The sequence below is a fragment of the Sabethes cyaneus genome, chromosome 3, assembly GCF_943734655.1.
Source record: "Sabethes cyaneus chromosome 3, idSabCyanKW18_F2, whole genome shotgun sequence".
NCBI lineage: Eukaryota > Metazoa > Arthropoda > Insecta > Diptera > Culicidae > Sabethes > Sabethes cyaneus.
In genome coordinates this window covers 111670650-111683424 of record NC_071355.1, presented here as the reverse complement: position 1 = coordinate 111683424, position 12775 = coordinate 111670650, and the positions used below count along the sequence as shown (strand labels likewise).

Sequence of the window (12775 nt, the reverse complement as noted above, 5' to 3'; positions counted from 1 at the left end):
GTGCAATTTTGCGGAGTCACACCCGATATCTAGGCGGTGATCGTACGAAAAATTACCCTGCGAGATCCAAATTCGCTGTCTGTCGAACATGAATTGACGACGCATTCCGGGAGTTTGTGATGTGCAAGGCTTTTATTTCATTTTTAGTGGCAGACAGTGGAGCCGCAACGGTTGAAATTTTCACCGTCTAATTGTTCTAGGCTGGTAGTTGTTTCCCCATTAAAGCAGCTTCGGCTCGTAGATACGGTTGTGTCGATTTTACTGCCTCCCCTTACAACTGGGACTAGCTGGTTGAGCGACTGGCCAAAGTGTATCAGGGTGGCAACTCAATCTGTGATTTCAAATTCCTGGTTTTTTCCCGGTTTTCCTGGTTGATTTTTGAAAAATTCCTGGTTTTCGAATATAACTCAAAATTAGCATCAAGAATGGAAAAATACAAGTTTTTTGTGTTGAATATTATGCTGGAAAGTTTGCCGGGTTATCTATTCCCTTTTACTAAATGTGAAAGAGTAAACATAAAAATTTATATTTGCTACACTGACTAGGATTGAAACCAGCGGTGAGTCCCCAAGTAACCATGAGCATTAATCTAAAACCGTATATTGGAAATAATTCTGCATCCCAAGTGCCACACTTTTGTATATTAGCAATCTCAATGCTTATAAAACGTATATTAACATTGTTGATGCATAGAAGCATTAACGTAAATCAACATCAAAGAAAGCAATATATGCGCATATAAAGTAACAATATAATGCATTTAGTCAATTGCATTAAAATGAGCCGTAAGTGTTGATAAACGGCTTGTACTTGACTTCTTATTTTGCTATTCTGCGGCCACTATTTGTGTTCTCTTCCATCTGACGATTGCCGTCTTTTTCTAGCCTATTGGTAATGCAGAACAAGTAGCTATGATATGAGAGGGAATATCACCAAGATTTAAATACGACTAATTTTACCTCACTCAATCACATCCGCTATGGTTTAGATAGCAAAAGTGCAAGGAAACGAATGAGGTTGCATAACTAACTCCCGGTTCGAGCCCTGTCTTTAGGTGGTAAGATTATTCAGCATTTCCAAAAATGGTTCTGTTTATCCTGCTCCCCTTGAGATGCAGCAAAAAAATCGCTTGCTTTTTTAGATTTTTAAATCCCGACCGAATCTATTTTTATTTACCATAACAAGCAAACGATATGCCATCGATACTTTTTCGATACGTCGATAATGTAGACAAAATGACATTTCGTTTAAGCCTCAAACAAACACTGATAATGCTTATTGGATGCTGCTTGTGGCGTAGCATTTTAACAACCCGCTATTTCGCCTTTTTAGCATTATGTGAGTTCTACAGAAGTATATAAAGCAAATTATGCTTTTAATCATAGTTCTATCCAGCTTTTTACGCGCTATAATGGCGGACGCTATAAATTGTGTTCGTAATATGTGAACAATCTTTTTGACAACTCTGCATACATCAAAACTGGGCACTCTTCTCCTGTACGGCAGTGTTGCTCTTTCTTTCGTTTACGCAAAAGAAGGAAGGCAATAGTTTTGTTTACATTTCGCACAGTTTTGCTTTCCTTCTTTGACGTAAACGAAAGAAAGAGCACGGTAGTGTTGCAAGAGAAGAGTGTCAGATTTGATGTATGCAGAGTTGTCAAAAAGATTGTTCGCATATTACGAACACAATTTATAGCGGCCATCATTATAGCGCGTAAAAAGCTGGATATGCTTATACAATGTTGTCCAAGGACTACCCAAGTAACCAGTAAGCACTAAACACTAGTCCTTGGACAACATTGTATAAGCATACAGAACTATGATTAAAAGCATATTTTTCTTTATATACTTCTATCCAGCTTTTTACGCGCTATAATGGCGGACGCTATAAATTGTGTTCGTAATATGCGAACAATCTTTTTGACAACTCTGCATACATCAAAACTGGACACTCTTCTCCTGTACGGCAGTGTTGCTCTTTCTTTCGTTTACGCAAAAGAAGGAGAGCAATAGTTTTGTTTACATTTCGCACAGTTTAGCTCTCCTTCTTTGGCGTAAACGAAAAAAGAGCACGGTAGTGTTGCAAGAGAAGAGTGTCAGATTTGATGTATGCAGAGTTGTCAAAAAGATTGTTCGCATATTACGAACACAATTTATAGCGGCCACCATTATAGCGCGTAAAAAGCTGGATAGAACTCACATAATGCTAAAAAGGCGAAATAGCGGGTTGTTAAAATGCTACGCCACAAGCATCCAATAAGCATTATCGGTGTTTGTTTGTGGCTTAAACGAAACGTCATTTTGTCTACATTATCGACGTATCGAAAAAGTATCGATGGCATATCGTTTGCTTGTTATGGTAAATAAAAATAGATTCGGTCGGGATTTAAAAAACTAAAAAAGCAAGCGATTTTTTTTGCTTCATCTCAAGGGGAGCAGGATAAAACAGAACCATTTTTGGAAATGCTGAATAATCTTACCACCTAGACAGGGCTCGAACCGGGAGTTAGTCATGCAACCTCATTCGTTTCCTTGCACGTTTGCTATCTAAACCATAGCGGATGTGATTGAGTGAGGTGAAATTAGTCATATTTAAATCTTGGTGATATTCCCTCTCATATCATACCTACTTGTTCTGCATTACCAATAAGGTAGAAAAAGACGGCAACCGTCAGATGGAAGAGGGCACAAATAGTGGTCGCAGAATAGCAAAATAAGAAGTCAAGTACAAGCCGTTCATCAACACTTACGGCTCGTTTTAATGCAACTGACTAATGCATTATATTGTTACGTTATATGCGCATATATTGCTTTCTTTAATGCTGATTTACATTAATGCTTCTATGCATCAACAATGTTAATATATACGTTTTATAAGCATTAAGATTGCTAATATACAAAAGTTTGGCACTTGGGATGCAGAATTATTTCCAATATACGGTTTTAGATTAATGCTTATGGTTACTTGGGTACTGTGTTACCTGACTCACTGCGCATAGCGTTGTATTCGCGGTATCGTGTTGGTTCGAAAGGTTTCGAAAAATATCGCCCTTGTATCGAAAATATCGTTGATTTTGATCACTAAAAATAACGTACTTAAACGTTATATTGCAAGTGCTACAGTTTTACCTGACTCACTGCGAATATGCGTGTTATTGAAATAAAACGTCACCATGCGTTTTATTCATTTATAACGCATATGCAGCTAATATCGATAACAAACGATTTTTTATAAGTTGTGCTTTTGTTATTGCATTTAACTTGTAAAAAGTTGCATAAATAACAATTCAGTTTCACAATACAATTATTGCGTACTACTAGCACTTGCAATATAACGTTTAAGTACGTTATTTTTAGTGATCAAAATCAACGATATTTTCGATACAATGGCGATATTTTTCGAAACCTTTCGAACCAACACGATACCGCGAATACAACGCTATGCGCAGTGAGTCAAGTAACACAGTAGTAGCACAGATAACAGACATCCAAGCTAGAACAAAAAGCTTCGTAAACCGTGTGTAAAATGACTCTAGCGACATCTAACTGCTTATTACCACTTGCATTCTCTTAAGTGATTGAAGCGCCCGCTTGCGATACCTGCAGCTGGTGTTGGGCAGAGCTGCCAGATATCCCGCTTTTTTCAGCTTACCACATATTGTACACATATATTATAAATACGGCATGGTTAAAAGATATGTTTATATTAGAAATCAATATAATTCCAAATAGATGAAACAGAATGCACAAAATCATTGTTTCCGTGATTCGGCGTTAAAATTCGATAAAAAATAATTCTTTTAAAAAATATCTGGCAGCTCTGCAAAGTGTTGCTGATATTTTGAGGTTTGTTCATGACAAAAAAGGAAGGAAATATTTTTTCCTTTTGTTTATCTGCCCGTTTAAGATTTCGTGCAAGTGCGAGCAGGCTCTTCCGCGAAACTAAAAAAGGATGTTCAATTCTTTTCGCACTCACACGAAATCTCATTGTGGATTGGCAATGCGTGCGTGATGTCAAAAGTAAAATATTTCCTTCTGTTTTTTTCTCGCTAAAAAGCTAAACATCGATGATTCGCGGTTTTGCTGATATTGTTCAGGCGTGAGAAAAAAAGAGGGAAGTATATTTTCGATTTTTTCGTTACTCACATGTTGACAGTTCGTTACGAGGTTTCCTGTAAGTGCGAGCAGCCACGAAATCTCTTTTACTGCTTTCAACGCGAATTCGTGACTACAAAAGTGAATGAAATTTTCAAGCCTGTTCGCACTTACACGAAAACCCATGCCGAATTGTCAAAACTCGTGGGAAAACAATAGCAAAAATACTTCCTTCTCTTTTTTTCTTACAAAAACCAAACAAATATCAGCAACTTCGTAGTCTCGAATATGTATCCAGCTTTTTACGCGCTATAATGGCGGACGCTATAAATTGTGTTCGTAATATGTGAACAATCTTTTTGACAACTCTGCATACATCAAAACTGGGCACTCTTCTCCTGTACGGCAGTGTTGCTCTTTCTTTCGTTTACGCAAAAGAAGGAAGGCAATAGTTTTGTTTACATTTCGCACAGTTTTGCTTTCCTTATTTGACGTAAACGAAAGAAAGAGCACGGTAGTGTTGCAAGAGAAGAGTGTCAGATTTGATGTATGCAGAGTTGTCAAAAAGATTGATCGCATATTACGAACACAATTTATAGCGGCCACCATTATAGCGCATAAAAAGCTGGATACAAGAGATCGTGTAGGGTGTAGCCACAGATAACAGACATCCAAGCTAGAACAAAAAGCTTCGTAAACCGTGTGTAAAATGACTCTAGCGACATCTAACTGCTTATTGCCACTTGCATTCTCTTAAGTGATTGAAGCGCCCGCTTGCGATACCTGCAGCTGGTGTTGGGCAGAGCTGCCAGATATCCCGCTTTTTTCAGCTTACCACATATTGTACACATATATTATAAATACGGCATGGTTAAAAGATATGTTTATATTAGAAATCAATATAATTCCAAATAGATGAAACAGAATGCACAAAATCATTGTTTCCGTGATTCGGCGTTAAAATTCGATAAAAAATAATTCTTTTAAAAAATATCTGGCAGCTCTGCAAAGTGTTGCTGATATTTTGAGGTTTGTTCATGACAAAAAAGGAAGGAAATATTTTTTCCTTTTGTTTATCTGCCCGTTTAAGATTTCGTGCAAGTGCGAGCAGGCTCTTCCGCGAAACTAAAAAAGGATGTTCAATTCTTTTCGCACTCACACGAAATCTCATTGTGGATTGGCAATGCGTGCGTGATGTCAAAAGTAAAATATTTCCTTCTGTTTTTTTCTCGCTAAAAAGCTAAACATCGATGATTCGCGGTTTTGCTGATATTGTTCAGGCGTGAGAAAAAAAGAGGGAAGTATATTTTTGATTTTTTCGTTACTCACATGTTGACAGTTCGTTACGAGGTTTCCTGTAAGTGCGAGCAGCCACGAAATCTCTTTTACTGCTTTCAACGCGAATTCGTGACTACAAAAGTGAATGAAATTTTCAAGCCTGTTCGCACTTACACGAAAACCCATGCCGAATTGTCAAAACTTGTGGGAAAACAATAGCAAAAATACTTCCTTCTCTTTTTTTTTCTTACAAAAACCAAACAAATATCAGCAACTTCGTAGTCTCGAATATGTATACAAGCACCCCATCGACATCTCTATATCGAGCTGCAGTGAACGTCAGCGACAGCATGTCCAGGGCTCAAAATTTGACAGCGGGCCCAAATCAGACTGCTGGCAGTTGAGTGAAACGTAGTGCTTACATGCTGTCTCATTTTCGCACACACGAGATGTTGGCGGCGAATACATGGATGCCTGCCGATGGGGTGTATACAAGAGATCGTGTAGGGTGTAGCATCGTAGTCGCGAATGTGTACCTTATGGGGTTTCCTGTATGAGCGAGCGGGTGTCGATTTCTTTTAATATACACTAGGGCCCCCAGCTATATAGGATTTTGTGTTAGTGTGAGCAGGCTTCAAATTGCTTTTGCGCTCATGTCTTTGAATGAACATTTTAGGTGATCGCAGTGCCACCATACTGCTTATTGCCACTTGCGAAAAACCGTTGCAAGTTTTTACACACGGTCCAAGCCTAGCTTGGATGTCTGTTATCTGTGGTTTAGACAAGATGGATTTTCGGTGTTTGACCCTTTTTCACCCACAACGTTTTTCGTTCTTTTCAATTGCAAAAAATATGTTTACCACAGATAACAGACATCCAAGCTAGGCTTGGACCGTGTGTAAAAACTTGCAACGGTTTTTCGCAAGTGGCAATAAGCAGTATGGTGGCACTGCGATCACCTAAAATGTTCATTCAAAGACATGAGCGCAAAAGCAATTTGAAGCCTGCTCACACTAACACAAAATTCTATATAGCTGGGGGCCCTAGTGTATATTAAAAGAAATCGACACCCGCTCGCTCATACAGGAAACCCCATAAGGTACACATTCGCGACTACGATGCTACACCCTACACGATCTCTTGTATACATATTCGAGACTACGAAGTTGCTGATATTTGTTTGGTTTTTGTAAGAAAAAAAGAGAAGGAAGTATTTTTGCTATTGTTTTCCCACGAGTTTTGACAATTCGGCATGGGTTTTCGTGTAAGTGCGAACAGGCTTGAAAATTTCATTCACTTTTGTAGTCACGAATTCGCGTTGAAAGCAGTAAAAGAGATTTCGTGGCTGCTCGCACTTACAGGAAACCTCGTAACGAACTGTCAACATGTGAGTAACGAAAAAATCAAAAATATACTTCCCTCTTTTTTTCTCACGCCTGAACAATATCAGCAAAACCGCGAATCATCGATGTTTAGCTTTTTAGCGAGAAAAAAACAGAAGGAAATATTTTACTTTTGACATCACGCACGCATTGCCAATCCACAATGAGATTTCGTGTGAGTGCGAAAAGAATTGAACATCCTTTTTTAGTTTCGCGGAAGAGCCTGCTCGCACTTGCACGAAATCTTAAACGGGCAGATAAACAAAAGGAAAAAATATTTCCTTCCTTTTTTGTCATGAACAAACCTCAAAATATCAGCAACACTTTGCAGAGCTGCCAGATATTTTTTAAAAGAATTATTTTTTATCGAATTTTAACGCCGAATCACGGAAACAATGATTTTGTGCATTCTGTTTCATCTATTTGGAATTATATTGATTTCTAATATAAACATATCTTTTAACCATGCCGTATTTATAATATATGTGTACAATATGTGGTAAGCTGAAAAAAGCGGGATATCTGGCAGCTCTGCCCAACACCAGCTGCAGGTATCGCAAGCGGGCGCTTCAATCACTTAAGAGAATGCAAGTGGCAATAAGCAGTTAGATGTCGCTAGAGTCATTTTACACACGGTTTACGAAGCTTTTTGTTCTAGCTTGGATGTCTGTTATCTGTGGTAAAACTTAAAAATGAATAACTTAGAGCATCCGTAACGGTGCGCTAGTATTTTAGTTGCTCTGGTGACTTTGAACAGCGCTGCTATATTTTTAGTCACTCGTTTTCGTACCGGTCGTTGCTATCGCGGCTGTTATTTTAGTTGTCATATTCCGTACCGGTAAAAACCATACAGCTGTTTTGGAACCAATTTGTAAACCAATGAAAATCAATCATAAATTTAAATAATTGACTATTTAGACATAATGAGGCGGACACAAGTAACAGGTATGGAAGCGGCGGAAATGGTACGTACGCGAGGGAACGAACTGAAAGACGACCGAATCGATCGGTCGGAAGGACGATTACTTCACGAACAATCCTACATACAGTGCCGAGTAATTCCGCGACCTCTTTCGGACTCATGCATTATTCATGCGCATTGTGAAGGACGTAGAGAAGCTGCCAACCAAGCTGCCAACGCTTATTTCGTTTAGCGGCTGAACTCAAACAGAAGGTTACTGGAAAAAGGATGAATGCCCGAGCTCCCAGAGATGTCGGGATCGTTGAATTGCGGCTACTGGGAATGAAAAAATTGTCACCTTACTTATGTGTTTGTGTCCGCCGGTCCGGTAGAATAAAAGGATGAAATCAAAGATCTCCACTCTCGACCGACCCTCTACACTGTCCTTGCGCAATCCAGTAAGGTGCTTCTCTGCAGATTTCGTTCACTCCTTTCTTCATGGTGTGTCCGATCCGTTTCCCCATACTTCCCCGAATTTTTATGGCTATCGGCCGTTAAATGATTTATTGTAGGTAACGACTAATAAACAACTACAGGTTTTGTGTTGTCTCCGCTGAGACGCATCACGTTTCGCAGGCATACAGCCAGTAGTACGAATTTATTGTTTGGGTTAAAAATTCGGGTTTTCAAATGTAGAGCGATTTGTACAACAAACGGATATCACCATTGGCGGTAGCGGTTTCTCGTTGTTCGGCTAGAGAGTTAGTCCAGGCTCTGCTCACCTACAATCTCGGTTAACATCTCTTTCTAGTTCGGTGTATCGTTGATGGATAGCTATCTTAGCTGATCAGGTTCACGCTCGCTCTTCCTCTACGTTTCGTCCGAAATCCACTACCTTCGAACGCTGCGCACTTTACCAAGGATTTCGTCACTGGTGCCTGGTGGTGATGAGGGCGTTCTTGTGGCCGTGATGTGTTTCATTTCTATGATAGCCCTCTCTTCCAGATGGGGGAGGGGACTCGAGCCACCATAGAAACATTTCTTGCCTTCAAACACCTCCACATGCCAAATTTGGTTTTATTTGCTTGATTAGTTCTCAAGTTATGCAGAAATTTATGTTTCATTTGTACGAGAGCCCTCCCCCCTTCCAGAAGAGAGAGGGGTCACGAACCATAATAGAAAAAAATCTGGCTCCAAAAATTTCCACATGCTAAATCTAGTTCCATTTGCTTGATCAGTTCCCAAGTTATGCAGAAATGTCTGTTTCATTTGCATGAGAAGCCCCCCCCCGCTTCCACTGGGTGGGTTCTCAAGCCATCATAAGAACTTTTCCCGATCACAAATGCATGCAAATTTTCACGTCGATCCGTTCAGTAGTTTCTGAGTCTGTAAGGTTCATACAGATTGCTATCCGAAAGCAATACTTGCATTAACAACAACAACAATATACCCCGAACCGCAGTTTTTAATAATCATTTGATCCACAATTTTCAATAATAATCCGCATTTAATAATTCTTTGGGTGGGATAGCAGCCTTCTCCAGCGCTGTTATCGGGTTGCTAAATTTGTGCACGCGCTGCTTCCCGAAAGCCCGGTTACTATTTTAGCAGCGCGTTTAGCAGCGACCGGTACGGTACAGTGTGGTGACAGAGAGCTGCTAAATTGGGTTTATCAGCGCACCGTTATGGATGCTCTTACGTGTTATCTTTCTGCCAGTGTTAACTGAGCGGAATCCAATTCACTCTATGAAGTAATTTGCGGTTTCGTCACTAACCAGAATGACATTAGCTGAGGATCGGTTATGTAGGAGTGAAAGGGGAGCGAAGAGTGGAGGAGAGGATCCGGGAGTTTGATATTTGATGTTTTTGATATTATTCCTACTGCAAACAGCCTCAGCGAGGGCCTCAGCTAATGTCAAAAAATCCTTATATGTGTGCGTGGTGGAATACTTCATAGAGTAAAAGTAAAAATATTCAGTTGGACAGATGAAGAGCTGCCAGTATCCGCAGTAAATGCAAGCAAAGATATTCAGCTGTCAAAACAATTCGGGCGCAGACCTGCAGCCGAATTCCGGACGTAAAAGAAAAGACATTTTAGAAGAGATTTTTAGAATTTTCTTATTTTGGAATTCCGGCAAAAAGCTTTAAGAGAATCTTTGACGTTTAAAAAAGGAAAAGAGATTTTTAATCTCTTCGAAATTTTTCGTGTAAGAGAATTAGAATCATTTTTTTACTTGCGTTAAGTGTGTTTTAAAACTATTGTAAAACAATAAAAATTTATACTTAGAGTAATGAAGACAGCGATTTTATCACATTTTAATTCTAAAAGAAGATATTACGGCAGACAAACAGACGAGACACTCGTGTTAATTTCATCGTCTATTCAAGAACTACTCATTTTTCCAAAAAGCATGTTTCGCGACATGGCCACACCGCGGCTCTCGAGTTTTTAGTATGAAACCATGCATTTGTAAAAACCTTACGGTATAAAACCTTACAAGTAAAAGCTACTCCGTAACATGCATAACAGAGGGTGCAGTTTGCAGGCAAAAAGTGTGGGACGATAGTTTTTAAAGCATTTTCTTCTATGCCATGTCAGTTCGTCGGTGATAGTCAGTGATCTTTGGAGTAGTTTATCAATCAAAAATAGTCTGTCTGTGGACGTTATACATATCTACTCATTAGGGTGATAATAACCTAGTTTTTGTTACGCTGCAAGTAATAAGCAATCGTTTGTAGATAATGCATCAATCACTATTTTTCAGTAACGGGAAATCACGGTAAAAATGGATATCAATAACTGTCAATTTTTTTCGTTTTTTTAAATAGTAGTAATTTAATATTTAACAACAATAAACTAATACTAAGGATATAAAATAATCTTATTACCAAAATGATAAGTTTTTCACATAGTCACAATATTTATAGTCAATGCTAAAGCGTTGCAGTACTATCGAATCAACATCGGAACGAAAATTGGTCCGGTTAAAAATGGGAACGAACTTTTTTAGTCCGACTTTATTCCGGTCCAACCATTCCGGTTCCGAACTGGAACCCGGACTTCAATTTACGTTCCGATGTCGAACACTATTATCGATGTAAAGCTATTATCGATAGCGTTGATAAATTGCGGCAATAACCTCGCTAGATGGCGGTAATGAATCACTGATTTTCAACATATATTACATAAAAAATAGACCATTTGAACGTATGTACACAAAGTCTTCACAAAGTTGCAAAACATGCCAAAGTTATCAACTTTGTTGAATACAATACCCCTATAATTGATTGCGGTTTGTGTAATCTTATAAACTGTTTAAAAATACGAGCGATTGTTTATTGAAATGTGTGTTTTTTAATATGTTATAATTTGTCTAATATACATTTTTACGATAACAGGCTTTCTTATAAAATATATATTTCAGCATATTGAGAACATTTGAAAGCACCGAAAACGTATCCAGCTTTCCACGAGCGATAATGGCGGATATTGAGCACAAGTGGGCACAATCTTTTGACATTCATTGGAGGAGCGTCGTGTTCGCCCTGACGGAGTTACTATGGAAACATCCATGATTGTTTGTTGTTCGAGTGTAACAATGTAAACATTGTTTAATTTTGCAGATCGCAAGGTCGCATGTATCCCTACGAGGTGTTTTATTTGCAAGGTAAGGTTTTGTTCGTCAGGCTCAAAAAGATATAATAATTTGGACTACACTTTCAGAACCTTGTCCAGACTACGTGAAGGGAACAGTAGAAACGGTAATGAAAATCCATCGTAGTGAGAAACCGGGAGATATTCTTGCGTTCCTGACGGGGCTGAAAGAAGTGTTAAAAGCACTCGATCTTTTGCGTGAGCATAAGGAGGCTAGTGGGAAGGATGACTTGACAATACTTCCCATGTACGGAACGCTATCCAACACGGATCAGTTGAAAGTTTTTTCAACGCCCCTAAGGGAGTTCGGAAAGTTATTTTAGCTACAAACATAGCGGAGACATCAATGACAATTCCAGGAATTGTTTATAGTAAGCCGGCTTGTAACTTAACTGCTTGCTTGAAACTGTAAAGAAATTCTAATGTCAACTACTTTCAGTTATTGATAGCGGATTTGTAAAGTTGAACTGGTATTCAGCCGAGAGCACCACTAACAGTTTGGTAATAGTACCGACTAACAAAGCAGCCGCGGAACAACGAGCCGGGCGAGCCGGAAGGATTCGCAGCGGAAAAGTCTACCGTCTCTATACCGAAGAAGAGGGACAAACTACCCGATTATACTCCACCGGAAATGCGCCGAACCGATCTCTGCAGCACGGTTTTATTTCTAAAAGCATTGGGAATTGATAACATCTTGCGGTTCACGTTTCCTTCACCACCACCGACTAAGAATCTGCTGGCTTCCGATGGAAACTTAACGTCCCCGATTGGTTATTTCGTAGCAGAAATGCCTATAAATCCGATGTTGGCTAAAATGCTGTACAACGCCGGCGAGATGGGATGCTCAGAGGAAATTCTTATTATAATAGCCATGCTGCAAGTTCAATCAGTTTTCTCAAAACCAGTGAGCGGCCAGGCGTCCATACGAGCCCCTATTGCGAAGCGTAATTTTGAAGTTTCTGAGGGAGATCTGATCACACTTTTGAATGTGTACACAGCCTTTGTTGCAAATGATCGCACGAAAGAATTCTGTGGACGAAATTTTTTGATTTATCGTAATTTGAAACGCGCACATGAAATCAAAACACAACTTTGCAGCATGCTGGAACGAGAATTAAACATACCACTGCTTTCTTGTGGTGACAATGTGGAAACTATATGCCGCTGCATTGTGTCGGGATTTTTTCCATACGCTGCTTATTTGCATCATTCTGGGGTTTACAAAACGGTACGAGGTGACACAGAGCTTTCGATTCATCCACTTTCGGCATTGTATACCGTAGAACAGCCACAATGGGTTGTATTTTGTGAACTTTTGCATACTACCAAATTGTTTATAAAGGTACCGTTATTAAACAAGAGTGGCTCACAGAACTGGCACCTCACTATTACCATAAAGTTACGGTCGTAAGAGATATTTTCTAAGCCTTAATATACTTGGAGTTTTAAAGCCAAATAATTTCT

The 12775-nt window shown here is 39.2% G+C and overlaps 1 pseudogene; it reads left to right on the top strand.

Moving 5' to 3' along the window:
- Positions 1–11293: 11293 nt before the first annotated feature.
- LOC128740023 (probable ATP-dependent RNA helicase DHX35) lies at positions 11294–12736 on the top strand (annotated as a pseudogene).
- The last annotated feature ends 39 nt before the right edge of the window (positions 12737–12775 follow it).